The sequence below is a fragment of the Nyctibius grandis genome, chromosome 6 (genome assembly GCF_013368605.1).
Source record: "Nyctibius grandis isolate bNycGra1 chromosome 6, bNycGra1.pri, whole genome shotgun sequence".
In the NCBI taxonomy this organism is placed as follows: domain Eukaryota; kingdom Metazoa; phylum Chordata; class Aves; order Nyctibiiformes; family Nyctibiidae; genus Nyctibius; species Nyctibius grandis.
Genome location: NC_090663.1, coordinates 69,484,342 through 69,499,219, shown reverse-complemented (window position 1 = coordinate 69,499,219; position 14,878 = coordinate 69,484,342). Strand labels below are relative to the sequence as shown.

Here is a 14,878-nt window from a genome sequence, read left to right as displayed (position 1 = left end):
GGGACAGACTGTTACATCCAAGCAGTAAGGCCATGCACCAAAGCAGGTAGACCCAAACAGCATGTTCAATAATGACAACAGTGAGTCTAAGCACAGTTCTGATATTTAGCTAAAAAAGCCACCAGATTTTTTTAAAAGGAGCGTGGTATCACGCAAAGCGGGTCTCCGTTTCTTGTTGTGGTGGTAGTAGTGTTTTTATTTCCCAACAGCTATTTAAAGCACAAACTTCCTCCAGCCATGTAGAACAGCCATTCATATTCCCAAAGGAAGAACATTTCTTCTGCCTTTAGGAAATTTACATATGACAGAACAGTAACCAGAAGCCCATTACCTATAAAATTTGTCTCCATAGAGCTGCCCTTGTTTCTAACAACCTGGATAAGAAAAACAACAAAATGATCCCACATGCTTGGCTGATGTAATAAAATTCCTCTCTCTGCTACCTTCTAGTCAGAAAGAGTGCAACAGAAACAGCAGCTTATCAGCATTAAAATCAGCATTAAACCCTGGGCACAAATGCTTGTTTATTTTTGAAGCAACAGTAAGTAAGGATGAATGATCACTGCCTCTTTTAAGTTGCATGTTCATAGTATTCCTAAGTGGAAAACAAAACAAAACAGCCCAAGACCTTGTAATTAGCAATTCAGACCAGAGATGTATGGAAAAGCAGTAGAAATACTTGCATACACATCACTACCGTCTTTTAGACCATAATAGATCTCTTCCAACTACTGCATTATTCCACTGTGTGCTTGCACCCAACAGGAAGCTGCTGAACTTGACCACGCCTACACATCCCCAAAGGCCCCTCAGTAAATACCATGCAGAAGCTGGGCATCCTGGACAACGGCATTTAATGGACTACTCTTGAACTGACTTTTCTTAGATGGGGTTCCCCTACATTGAAACTAGGATGGTCCAAAGACATCCACTGAGCTCCACTGGAACCATGTGCTACACACCATACAGTACAGAATCATAGAATCATTTAGGTTGGAAAAGACCTTTAAGATCATTGAGTCCAACTGTTAACCCAGTACTGCCAAGTCCACCACTAAACCATGTCCCTAAGCACCACATCTACTCATCTTTTAAATACCTCTAGGGATGGTGACTCCACCACTTCCCTGGGCAGCCTCTTCCAATGCTTAATAACCCTTTCAGTGAAGAAATTTTTCCTGATATCCAAACTAAACCTCCCCTGGCACAAGTTGAGGCCATTTCCTCTCATCCTATCACTTGTTACTTAGGAGAAGAGACAGACACCCACCTCGCTACAACCTCCTTTCAGGTAGTTGTAGAGAGCGATAAGGTCTCCCCTCAGCCTCCTTTTCTCCAGGCTAAACAGCCCCAGTGTTCCCTTAGCTGCTCCTCATAAGACTTGTGCTCTAGACTACCTTCAGCAGTTTCATTGCTCCAGCAGACACACTGCCACTGGGAAAAACAGTAAAGGTTCCTATGTTTTATGTCACCAAGCAAGTATTGTAACGATGGGGGAAAAGCACTGTCTTTTCTCCTCACCTTCCCTCTCTTCTGCTCCTCCTTATCCTCCCTTGCCCCCTCCTTGTTGGGTGGCAGAAGACCCTCTGGGGATGACAGTCACAAATTGCAGATAAAAGCAACTCAACCCTTCTCAGTCTGGTCTTCAGCCTTCAACCACCACACTGTGCCCTGAGGGCTTCAGGCAGAGCTAGATTTCACGTTGGGCTCCCAGCCCTGGCTTTGGAAACAGCCTCCCCACATCACACATGGAGACACTTCTCAGGAACCTCACAAGGAATGAAGAGTAAAGACAAAAGAGCTGACTCTGTATCTTTTCTTACGGAAAACAGCTCTAGCTCCCCATTAACATGCAAGCAACACTGCTGCTCCCAGATGACCCGGCAGAGCCTGTCAAGAGGGCCACCAGCCTTGCAGAGGAAGACTGGGACAGAACCAAGGCAGGATACAGCTCTTCTGATTTAGAAGTACCCCACCAGAGCCACAAGATTTCTGTCCCCCAGCAATGAACATGTCAGATAAAGAATTAAACAGAAAAAAGAAAGGAGAAAAAAAAAACAACCACACACCACCCCACACCAAACAAACCCCAAACCAAAAAACCACACAAACACCAACCTACAAAGCAGACTAAAACTGCAGACTTTTTAAAGGAATATTAATTGTTCAAGTGAATGTGTTCTTCCAGTTCTCCCCAGTTCTTCAATCAAGTATTTAGCATTCCTGAAATTTTCTTCTAGTGTTCACTAGGACGCTTATTAAATGACCCGAGTGGGTGTAGATATTCTTGGACATTAAAGTTGGTGTCTCTCATACAGGGACAAAGCTGCAATATTTTCAAAAATCAATGCTCATTTAGCTTATTTTTTATTGCCCGTACTGGGGTCGGTGTACGTATTATTTACCACAACTACTTTCAAAACTATTTTTGTTTTCCTCTCCATTATCCATGTTCTACTCCTGCTTGGCAACAATGCCAAAATGAAAGTTATATTTCACAGTGAATAAATGCTTTCTCAACAGAAGTTTATGCAGTATACTGCAAGATTAAATAGGACAGCTAGAAATCCCCAAGAAGTGAGTTTCTCATTCAAAGAGAAAAAATGAAGCCTATAGCACTCAGAGATAGGCAAATTACTATTTCAATATGATGGGTTCTCCTCCAACTTTGTTACATTTCCAAGAACATTGTCTAATATAAGTCGATAACAAACTTGCTTCACAGCAGAACTACCACACTTGAGAACAGGCTCATATTAGCTGCATTTTGAAAACTACGCACATAACAAAACTAAAATCGATTATTTTCTTCCTTAGGTGGAATGACAAATGTAATCTATTTTTCACTTATTTCTGTACAGCCAACATCTTAAACACAGAAAATTATGCACAGTTACGTTACTCACATTATTCAAAATATCACTATATTTTTACTAAATCTCAGCTTGTCATTTGGTTCAGTTTCTCTTTATAACAAGTACAACTCCAGAAGAGTCTGACAAGAAGTACAACTACACACAAGCTAGTCATGTAATTAAATGTTAGTCTAGGGAGGAAAAAGTATCATGCAAAGAAATATTAGTAGTTTGTATTCATTTACGTTTCATCCTACCTTGAATTCTTGAAGTTCAGTGCAAGCATCTTAGGTTTCAAACCCTCTCCTTGTAAGATATTACTAATAGGAGACAGCAAGTTCCTTTGCCTACAAGCCACTGCCAGCTCATCGTTAGTAAACATCCTTCTGGCAGTCAGGCGGCCCTCCCGAGCTTTGCGCCGCCATCCCCCAGCGCTGGCTGTACCAGCATCCAGGCTGGTTTGATTGTGGAGCACATCTGGTCCCTCCTGGCAAGCACAGGGATGCGGGAAGGGAGGAACTGCGAAGCTAAAGGGAAGGGATTCCTCCTTCTGCCTTACAGCGCCCAGACCACAGTAACTAATACAGCTGCTTTACAAAAATAAATCAAAATCACACAAGCAGCAGAATGAGATGAAAAACTGTACACTCAAGTAAAGACATCTGCTCTGCAACACAGACACTGCAAATGAGAATGAGGTATCACAGCTTACAAATTAATTTGTAAGATGACATTTTTCCTGCTTCTCTTATCTCATAGAAAAGTAAATTTGTTTAAATTTCAGTTACAATAGAACTAATTATTCTGGAAAAATAAATGGAGTACATTAAACACTTCTTATCAGAATGTAGATCAGATGCAATGTCGGTTTTTCTTAACTTTAAATTTTCTGCCTGTTTTTTTGCCTTTTTTTAACAGTGTTTACTATTCTAGCTTGCAATGCTATTTTCATGCACAGCACCATACAATATAGAACAGCTGGTTCAGATCAACACTGTCAGGTGTTTTGTTTTAATAACAACAGCTACAGAAACTATTCAGAAGTGGTAGGACTTCCCAAGGAAATCCATTATATATAACTATGGTTACTCGCATGTTATGTCTCACCACTATACTAGCCCCTTTCTCCAGTAATAACCAAAGGTAGAGAAAACAAATTAAGATTAAAGCTGCAGCTCTCTGAAAAAAATTCTCCCTCTGACACAGAAGGATGCTCAAATGACTACAGTGGTTACTGCTTTTTAACTAAGTTTATCCCAGAAAAGAGCCCGAACATCCACATAGCAAAAGCACAACTACTGAAGCAGAATTCTCCCCTTGGATTCATCTACACGCACACACAACACACACACTAAGGAAATATCCTTCCTTGCTGAATGGAAAAACAACATCAACAACAACAAGAAAAAAAAAAAAGACATTAATTGTATATCAAATGCACTGCAATGTCATTTACAGCTACATTTACAGCTACAAAGTGTATGGACTCATTTGGACATCCTGCAGAGTGCTTGGCCATTTCTGGATGCAAAGAACCTGGGGACAGAACTTGCTCTCCACAGGTGAGAAGATACGACTTTTTCAACACTATCCCTTTTCTCCAGTTTTGTCTCCCTTTTAAGCTTTGACAGTAAGCAGTGCACAGAATGAGGATAACTACTCTTGTTTATTTTTAAGGCAAACACGATGCAATAAACAGAGTGAAAGCCAGCAATATGTTGCCAAACAAACACATTAAAAAAATAGGTAAATAAATGCTCAGTGCTAGGATTTAATTGCAACAGCAGTGCCACAGCAAAGGCTTCTTCTCTTATATGTCCATAAATCCCTTTACATTTTTACCATACATTCCTTTCTTTAATTTGATTTTATTTCTCTGTCAGAATTTGCAGATGTTTCCTCAAGTACACACTCCAGGTTGCTCAATCTGGGAACAAGAAGTGAGAGAAAGAAGAAGGTGTTTGGGCTTTTTACATCAACTTGTTTGATAATAGCTGTTATTTGAACAAAGAAATGATGCTCTAAAAGCTGAGTGAGAGCTCAGAGGGGTAGTAATATTCAGGTCCCTGAAGTAAAGGGGTTTATTCAAGCAGTGTTGAGCAACCTGGTCTAATGGAAGGTGTCCCTTGGAACTAGGTGATCTTTAAGGTCCCTTCCAAGCCAAATCATCCTATGATTCTATGACTACATGAAACGCATATGGGCAGACACACACATTCCCACAACCCATCCGGCTAACAACAGCCTTCGGCACAAGAGTATCCTACATGCTGAAAAGTAACCAGACAGTCACAGTGCTGGCTTCACTCTTGTTACCAAGTTCAAGAGATGACATCATTCAAAAGAGTGACCGGTTCAACTCTGACAAATTGCACAGAGGCAACAACGTCAACTTAGTAACAAAGATGCACTCTGGTGTAAGGTACAGGGCCTTTCACAGCAGCTGTACATTCCCTATTGGAGGAAGTATTTGTGCAAGGCTTCCATATTAGAGGACTCAATAGAAGATGTAGTAAGATACCCATCTCTACCACAGGAAAAAGTGTCGTCATCCTGAACCATGGAGCAAAGCAGAGCATAGTAGCCTCCTGCTAGCACTTCTCTCATGCAGGTATTACAGGGGTGACTTTTTTTGTCTTTTTTTTTTTTTTTTATAAAGATGACCTTTTAGCAACACTGAAGAGTAAACAGCGTTTCTAACAAACGCTCACTGCAATACAGTCAGATGGCGCCCACTTCTCCATTGTTATTTCCTCACTTATAAAAATTGCTGCACATCAGAGTTTTGTCTTCCAGCACTTTGGACAGTTATTCCTGCATTCACAGGAATATGCCCTTGAGACTTCTGCCAGGCAGCTTCTTGAAGTTATAATCAAACAAGAGAAAGCTCTAAAACTAGGTTTACTGTGCCTCCTATTTGTTTCAATTCACAGGACCCAGAGTCTTTCCAAGGGACTACCTAAGGCTTGTCTTTCACAGGCTGTCACTTCGGAGTAGCTCTTCCAATACCCTCTACTTGGGATATAAGATGGGGCACAAAACATTCACAGCATTCTTGGTGTTCCAATTACACCACTGGTGCACCAGGTCTCTGCTACTAAGGTGTATCTATTATCAACTTAATTTGTAGTTTTGCTAGAAAAACATTTGCTAAGATACCAAAGAGCACGAGCCATACTCCAAGAAGCCAGGAAAACAGCAGTAGGTATTACAGAACCAGAAAGCAGGATCTCCACAGAATTAACCTCAATGGATATAATTTTTTCCCTCGCTATGTTTCACGACCATAAGAGACTATGGCATCACCAACAGACAGGAACATGTCAAAGGGAGTTTCAGGTGTTAATCTATCGCTAGCAAAAATTACTGTCCCAGTGTGAAATATTGGTGTTTACCTCTACGGGAGTGAGCAACTTAATCTTTCACAATAACCTGACAACTATGGGAAGTGCATTGTGTATGCAAAAGCATGGCATGTAAACATCCCTTTCTATCACAGGGAGCTTAAAACAAAGCAGCATGTCAGAATTCTCTAAGACCATCCCAGATGACAATTATTTCCATATTTCACACCTTATTCTACAAAAGCTCTTAAAAAATATGGTCACTCTGTGGCAGACTAAAGGACCTACTACAAATATACAAACATTAGGGCAAAGTCCTGCAAGGAAGAAGGCTTGAGGTGCTGAGGAAAGCACCGACAACTCCTCCAGCAACCTAGCAAAAAGGATACAGAAGTTATTTTTCCTTCATGTACAACTTCAACAAGCCAAACAATAAACCACATCACGAACACTTCAAGCACTGCTTCTCCCTGCCCCTCCATCCTTCCTGAACCTCAGAGTCCAGACAAGCTGCTTTAGCTACGTTACAGAGACCAAACAAGGGGAGGCAGCCCTCATGTTAGCTGCCTTACTGATCTGTTGCTATGCCATCGGTGGAAAGGCAGGGAGGTGGCACTGCTAGAAGCCTACAAGAGCCGCTACCTACTCCACGGTGCCTAACCTTCTGCTCCCCTCCGGCACAAGAGAAAAATCCTGTGACTTTCCAAGAGTGTTGCTAACCTTCCACATATGCAACTCAGAGCAGTGTCCCAAGAACTCAAATCCAGATACACCATTTTTTAAGCTAACAACCACTTCCATTCAAGTACTAGGTTTCAGTGCTGTAATTCTACTAAAGGATATAAAAGTACCACAAACAAAAGAGTGTGTTGGAAGAGGCCATCCAACTCTCTAAGCTCAATATACTTAGGTTATATACACTGACTGAGTTACTGTGGTATAACAAATAAACATTGGGTGAGTCAGGTCAAACGAACACACACAAACACTTAGCTTACCCCAACTACAAAGTCGAACACTTTAATATAAACCCTTTGTGGTGCCCATACTGTCCACTCCCAAACTGACATCATCTGCACATTCTGTAAGTACTCCATCATCTAAATCATGGATGCCATTCTTGACAAATCCAGGCATGGCAAGCTAGTAAGGAAGCCTACTTCAAATGCCCTTCCAGGTGATCTCGAATCCCTGTTAACTGCTCCACTGTACAATTTTTAATAAATTTTGCTCCTGCAGTACGGTGTTTAAGGACAATCTCATTTAAAAAAAAACACACTACATGTATTACATTCAAAAGAACATCCTTCAAAACGTTATATGCTTCAAGTTGTATCACTTCTAGCCCTTCTCTCCCTTATGCAGTAATCCAATTAATCTCTCAAGGAAGCAAACTAATCAGCTTGATATAATTTTCTCCTTGACAAATTCATGTTGGTTGGCTGTCTTCCCTTATCTCATTATCTTCTATGTGTTTATAGACTGCATCACGACGTTCACTGTTATCCACGTAGCTGCAGGTAAGTCATGGCACAGCTGGAAAGAAACTCAACACGGCCCCATGGAGTGCCCAGCCGAATCAGATATAGCAGGCTCAGATCTGACAGGAATATAACAGCAGCAGGGCTAAACCCAAGCTAATAAGCTCTGCCAGTTCTTGCATGTTCTCAGAACTGGAAGAACAGGATGCATAAAGTGCCAAGGAAGTATTTACTACGTAAGTATCAGAACAGCAGATCATGATATTAATAAGACACTCTTCACAGATTCACAAAACAGTCTGCGTTCAACAGTCTGCTTGAAACTACCTTCTTTTACCAAGTCAAGAGGGAGACTAATGAGAGAGGAGATGACCCTTTCATCTTTTTTCTTTTCCGTAAAATAGATTATATTCCATAAAATATTATATATTTATATAAAAAATAAAATCTAAACACAATAGGTTGAAGGGAGCAAGGTATTTTTTATGAAAGTAAAAAAAAGCGTATTTCTATCAGACCTCCTTGGGGACAGATTTTTTTTTTTTCCATTAATGAATAAAACATTGGAAACTAAAGAAGCCACACAGAAGTAGAATGAAAGCAATGATTATCGGAATGCAGGATTTCATATGGAAGGATGTGTTTTGGGGCTTTTGTCTTTCTGTGTGCTTCTGTTAAATTAGAAGTGATACCCTCCCTTGAACATTTTACAACTCTCACTTTTATACTAGATAAGATAAAGATGGTGAGAACATGTGAATAACTAAAGCTCTCCATAAGAAATGGCACCACTTACAAGAACAGTTGTTAAGCTCTACATGCCTCAAAGAGTGACACCAGCTAGCATTTCCTTGTACTAACGGGTCTTTTTCCACGGGGTTACCTCTTCACTTTGTGTCTGTGACATGCTGCAGCATTTTTTCCACTATATTTTTTTTTTCTCTCCAAAAGTGTCTATATGTTAGAGGGCAACCTAGCAAAGCTTGGACATTACTATTCAGTAGCCAGACCACACTCTTCTATGCTTTTAAAGTAAGCTAACAAAGATCAGAAATCCTTTACAGTAACCAGTCAGGTTTAATAGATTTTAACTCAGCTGCTCCTATGGAAATTCACTTCTTTGCTTTGGAGCACTTCAACATGCCTACCTCTTCCCCTTCCCTCTCCACTTCAACAGATTTTACTTGCCATATTTATTTTTCATCAGCAAAACAAAGCATTACTGAATTTGATAGTTATAGGAGCTTTTTTGACTTCATTAGTTATGAAGAAATCAATCAGGTGATAAATCCACTTAATCCTCTTTAGCTTTACAAAAAACGTGAAAGTAAACTAGATTGAATATTCTACTTGCAAGATAAAGCCTCTTATAGGCCATAATATTTGTAGCAGGACTACATAGCTATTGAGAAAAACAACGCACAGCAAGCAGTCTACCCAGCTTGTACATAATCCAAAGAAACTAGGATGTAAAACCAAAACACAAGTCACTCGAGGCAAAAGTAGAGATATCCACCCTTGTGTGGATACAGAATGGACCTCTCCCAGCCTGTCATCCTACTGAAGAGCAGGAGTATTCTCCTCTCAAAGTAATAATCACAGACTTGAAAACTCAGAAAATAACCGTGTATTATGGTCTCATGTATTATGATCGTTCCCACCTTTTTTTTTAAACCTATCAATTAAAACCTCCAAGTGTAATGCAGCTTGGCTCTGAGCATGCATCACACCAAACAACTTTCTGTGACTACCCAGCTATGTATTTCTACAGCATCTACACAGATAAACAAAACTCTAAATTTTGTTTGGGTAGAGCAATTTTAAACTGACCGTGTTTTGACAGTGTCTGAATTAACGCTCTTTCTGTGACAGGCAAATGAACTGCTTCACACAGAATTTATTGAAGAGTACGCCAATTACAAATCAAAAGGCAATTTCTACAAAAGCTCTTAAGCATCCACTTCACTAACCTCTACAGCATTCCTGGGATCAGGGCAAACAGCTTCAAGAGGACAGGGCCCATTCCTTTCCGAGGTTTCTCTTCAACACCTTCTCTTTCACTAGGTAAAGTAAAAAGAAAAAAGGTTAGAATACAAACGTGACAATAAAATCACAGAGCTTTGCCATTTTTGAAATGGAAGAGCAGTCACTCCTATGACAACTGGACTTTCATAAACCTAAGAAATCTTTTACATAGCTCCTGGAAAAGGAGCTGTAGCAAACTAGAAATCAACATACAGCATTAAGCTTAAACAAGCATTATCTTCCCAATTAAATGATACTCACTGAACGCACATGAATTGCTAAAAGAGTTACTATAAAGCGCAAGCCCAGTAATCAATGCACTGACAGCCTGTGATCAGCAAGAGCTGATCTACAAGGAACTAGGTGACTTCACATCATTACAGCAGGGGGAATAAGAACTAAGCTGCATTGAATCCAACCCAGCTGAGCAACTGTGAAGCTACTGAATGCACTTAGCTTTCCCTGGCCTCTCCTCTAGCTTTTCTGCCTCTTTTTTGAGAGTTATAAAATGCTTATCTTAGAATTTGCAAGTGGACACAAACAGCCAACAAGGGGCACCGTGTCTGAGCTCACTTCAGCATGACTCCATGAATCCATCACGAGGAGATTCTCCAGCTAACCCAAGGCAGGTGGCAGAGGCAGCAAAAACAGCACTATTCACTGTTGGACCTGTACCTCAGTGAAATGCTGCACCTTGGTTAATAAGCCATGAGATGGCAGACCATTATTTTACCTCTGATTCCCAGTCAGCCCCATTCAGCACTAGTAGTTCAGGTGTTCCTACACTGCGGTGCACTACACAGTACAGGCATACCTAAAGCAACTGGAAAAACTTTATAATACAATTCACATCGTTTGTTGTTTTATTATTTTGTACATTAAAAAGAGCAGGGCAGATTTTAGCAGGGGAAATCAACACAGGTCAAAAAAAGCAGCACTGTATCAGGTACCTTAGAAAGGCTTTGAGAGAGAGATGGCACTAATGGGACAAACTTGCTCACACAGATGTTGCAGCACTTAATAACAATAAACCATTTTGTTACAACGTTGTTGTATGCACTAAAAACTTCAGTAACTTGCTGGCAAGTGCAAGACTTCAGCATTAACAGCTAAAGCAAGAAGTTCTCTTCTAACTCCATCCTCCATGACCATAAAACCCTCTGTTACTCCTACAGGGAAGTGAAGTCAATTAACAAAGTACGCCATTTGAGACTCCCAGGAGTTTTTAAACTGTGTTTATTTCATTGTAAGACTAAGGGTCCTTGTTTGTTGAGTGAAGTTTGCTTTTAGAAAGAATGCTCCTATTTTAATCTAGGAAATTGGTAAAGGCACCTCAGCGACAAACTAGAAAAATCTACCAGTGCCCCCCAGTACACAGGATGACAGGCTAACGAGTGCAATTTCCAGAGATCCGTCCGCTCAGGTACTTCATGTGCTCACCCCACCAGGATTCTCAATAGCATCTTCGCTACTTCAACTCACCTACCTCCCCTACCGCTGACAGCGGCGGTAGCAGCGAAAAGCGGCGGCAGCAGCGAAAGCGGCGGCAGCGACTTAAGGTTAGTGCGGGGGCGAGGGCGACATCGGGCTTAACCGGGCGGTTTTTCGTGCTCTGGGCCCCCCCTGAGCCCCCCGCGAGCATCAGCCCCGAGCTGCTTCCCTCTGACCCCGGACCCGGACCCGGAGGTTCCCGGCAACGAATCAGGAGAGGAGGGGGCGTAGCCGGAGGCACCGCGGGCGATTTAAACGTTCCACCCCCTGTTATCGTTGATAAAGAGCCCCCTGGAGAGCAGGGACTAGTCCCTGCCCAGAAGGGAGAGACTCAGCAGTGCCTGTGTGAGTCAGCAGTGACTGGGTGTGTCCCAGGGCAGGAGAGGCTGCAGTCGTTTGCAGCTCGTTGGGGAGGGCGCTGACTCCCTCCCAGTGCACAAGGCGAGGAAGGTGCCAAGGAGCTGTGAACCAGGGGTGGCACCAACAGGTATTTCCCAGCTCAGTGGAAGAACAATGGTATCTACCCGGTGGAAGAAGACCAAAATGGATGTGGGAACCCAGACAGAGCTCCCACGGAAGGAGGCGATGGTGCAGGTCGCAGGCTGCAGGGAATGCTACAGCGTCTCTGTGGTGTCAGGGGGCTGTGTGCGCTGTGAGCAGGTAGATGATCTGCTTGGCCGAGCGGCACAGCTGCAAAGCCAGGTTGAAAGGCTTCAAGCCGAAGTAGAAAGGCTTAGGAGCATTCGGGAGGCTGAAATGGAGATAGACTGGTGGAGCCAGGCTCTGCCCTCCCTGCAACAAAAATGGGAGCACCTGCCGGAGAGCTCCCAGGATCGAGGGACCCCTGTACTCTGCCCCTCTCAGGTGGAAAATGATAACCTAGAGGAGAGGAGTGAGTGGAGGCAAGTCTATGGCTGTGGCAAAAGGCGAGTGCCCTCCTTGCCTACCTTGCCTCCACAGGTGCCTCTGAGCAATAGATATGAAGCCCTAGTGGAATACAGCCCGTCCATTGGGGATGTGGTGGAGAGGCAACCTATATCAGAGGTCCCACCACAGTCAGAAAAACCTGACAGGCGTATAGCTACCTCCTCCACAAGGAAGAAGAGAAGAGTTTTAGTGGTTGGAGACTCCTTTCTAAAGGGATCTGAGGGCCCAATATGCAGAGCTGACCCCCATCACAGGGAGGTCTGCAGCCTGCCTAGAGCCCGAATCAGGGATATCACCAGGCAACTCCCCAACCTGGTGAGGGCCACAGACTACTACCCCCTGCTGATCTTCCAGACAGGTGGGGAAGAAGCTGCATCCCGTAGTCTGAGGGGGATGAAGAAAGACTACAAGGCCCTAGGACGGTTGGTGAAAGAGTCTGGGGCGCAAGTTGTTTTCTCCTCCCTCCTTCCATTTTCAGGTGATGATGTGGGATGGAACAGTAGGATTCTCGCTATTAACGCCTGGCTACGAGACTGGTGCTACAGGCAGGGCTTTGGGTTCTTTGATAATGGCTGGTTTTATAAGGCAACAGGCGTGACAGTGATACATGGGAAAGGTTTATGTCGTAGGGGCAAAAGGGTTCTGGGACAGGAATTAGCAGGGCTCATTCGGAGAGCTTTAAACTAGATTCGAAGGGGGATGGGGTGGTAGCTGGGCTTGCACCACTGGGGCAACGCTCTAGTGTTGAGGTAGACCAGGAGGCCCCCCATCCCCCCGGGGTGAAGTCAGGGGGTGAATCTGGGATGAAACCGCTGTGCCCAGCTCGCTCCCTGAAATGCCTGTACACCAATGCACGCAGCATGGGGAATAAGCAGGAGGAGTTAGAAATCCGTGTTCGGTCGGGGGGCTATGATCTAGTGGCAATTACAGAGACATGGTGGGACGCCTCGCATGACTGGAATGTGGTCATGGATGGCTATGTCCTGTTCAGGAAAGACAGGCCGCTAAGGAGAGGTGGTGGAGTTGCTCTTTATGTGAGTGAGCAGCTAGAATGTATTGAGTTCTGTCCAGAGGCGGATCAGGAGCGAGTTGAGAGTTTGTGGGTGCGAATTAAGGGGCAGGCTGGCAGGGGTGATACTGTTGTGGGTGTCTATTACAGGCCACCGGATCAGGATGAGGAGGGTGATGAGGCCTTCTACAGGCAGCTGAGAGCAGTCTCGCAATTACAGGGCCTGGTTGTTGTGGGGGATTTCAACTACCCTGATATTTGCTGGGAGGCCTACTCAGCCAGCCATCCTCAGTCCAGGAGGTTCCTCCAGTGCATTGATGATAACTTTCTGATGCAAATGGTGGATGAGCCAACTAGGAGAGGAGCGCTGCTGGATCTTATCCTCACTAACAAGGAGGGTCTGGTTGAAGAGGTGAAGGTTGAGGGCAGCCTTGGTTGTAGCGACCATGAGATGGTAGAGTTCAGGATCTCATGTGGCAGGAACAGAATAGCTAGCAGAATCACAACCCTGAACTTCAGGAGGGCCAACTTTGGCCTTTTCAAGCAATTGCTAGGGGAAATCCCATGGGACAGGGTACTAGAAGGTAAGGGGGCCCAAGAGAGTTGGTTAGCATTCAAGGACTGCTTCTTCCGAGCTCAAGATCAGAGCATCCCAGCAGGTAGGAAGTCAAGGAAGGGGACCAAGAGACCTGCATGGTTGAACAGGGAACTGCTGGGCAAACTCAAGTGGAAGAAGAAGGTGTACAGATCGTGGAAGGAGGGGCTGGCCACTTGGGAGGAATATAAGTCTGTTGTCAGAGGATGTAGGGAGGCAACTAGGAAAGCTAAGGCCTCCTTGGAATTAAACCTGGCAAGAGAGGTCAAGGACAACAGAAAGGGCTTCTTCAAATACATTGCAGCTAAAACCCACACTAGAGGCAATGTAGGCCCACTGATGAATGAGGTGGGGGTCCTGGAGACAGAGGATAAAAAGAAGGCGGAGTTACTGAATGCCTTCTTTGCCTCTGTCTATACTGTTGGAGGCTGTCCTGAGGAGCCCTGGACCTCTGCGGCCTCAGAAGAAGTCAGGATAGAGGAGGAATCTGTCTTGGTAGATGAGGGCTGGGTCAGGGACCAATTAAGCAACCTGGACGTCCATAAATCCATGGGCCCTGATGGGATGCACCCGCGGGTGCTGAGGGAGCTGGCGGAAGTCATTGCTAGGCCACTCTCCATCATCTTTGCTAAGTCGTGGGCAACGGGAGAGGTGCCTGAGGACTGGAGGAAAGCGAATGTCACTCCAGTCTTCAAAAAGGGCAGGAAGGAGGACCCGGGTAACTATAGACCGGTCAGCCTCACCTCCATCCCCGGAAAGGTGATGGAGCAACTTGTCCTTGGTGCTGTCTCTAGGCACATCAAGGATAGGGGGATCATTAGGGGCACTCAGCATGGCTTCACCAACGGGAAGTCTTGCTCAACCAACTTGATAGCCTTTTATGAGGATGTTACCCGGTGGATAGATGATGGTAAAGCTGTGGATGTGGTCTATCTCGATTTCAGTAAAGCGTTTGACACGGTCTCCCACAGCATCCTCGCAGCTAAACTGGGGAAGTGTGGTCTGGATGATCGGGTAGTGAGGTGGATTGTGAACTGGCTGAAGGAAAGAAGCCAGAGAGTAGTGGTCAGCGGGACAGAGTCCAGTTGGAGGTCTGTGTCTAGCGGAGTTCCGCAAGGGTCGGTTCTGGGACCAGTTCTATTCAATATATT

The 14,878-nt window shown here is 44.1% G+C and overlaps 1 protein-coding gene across 3 annotated transcripts in view; it reads right to left on the bottom strand.

Moving 5' to 3' along the window:
- Window positions 1-14,878, bottom strand: part of WDFY3 (WD repeat and FYVE domain containing 3) — a 195,392-nt gene that overhangs the window by 143,570 nt on the left and 36,944 nt on the right. For all 3 annotated transcript variants that reach the window (XR_011048337.1, XM_068402547.1, XM_068402548.1), the window contains exon 2: window positions 9,651-9,740. The gene's annotated coding sequence lies outside the window, so the exon portion shown is untranslated. The remainder of the gene's footprint in view (window positions 1-9,650; window positions 9,741-14,878) is intronic.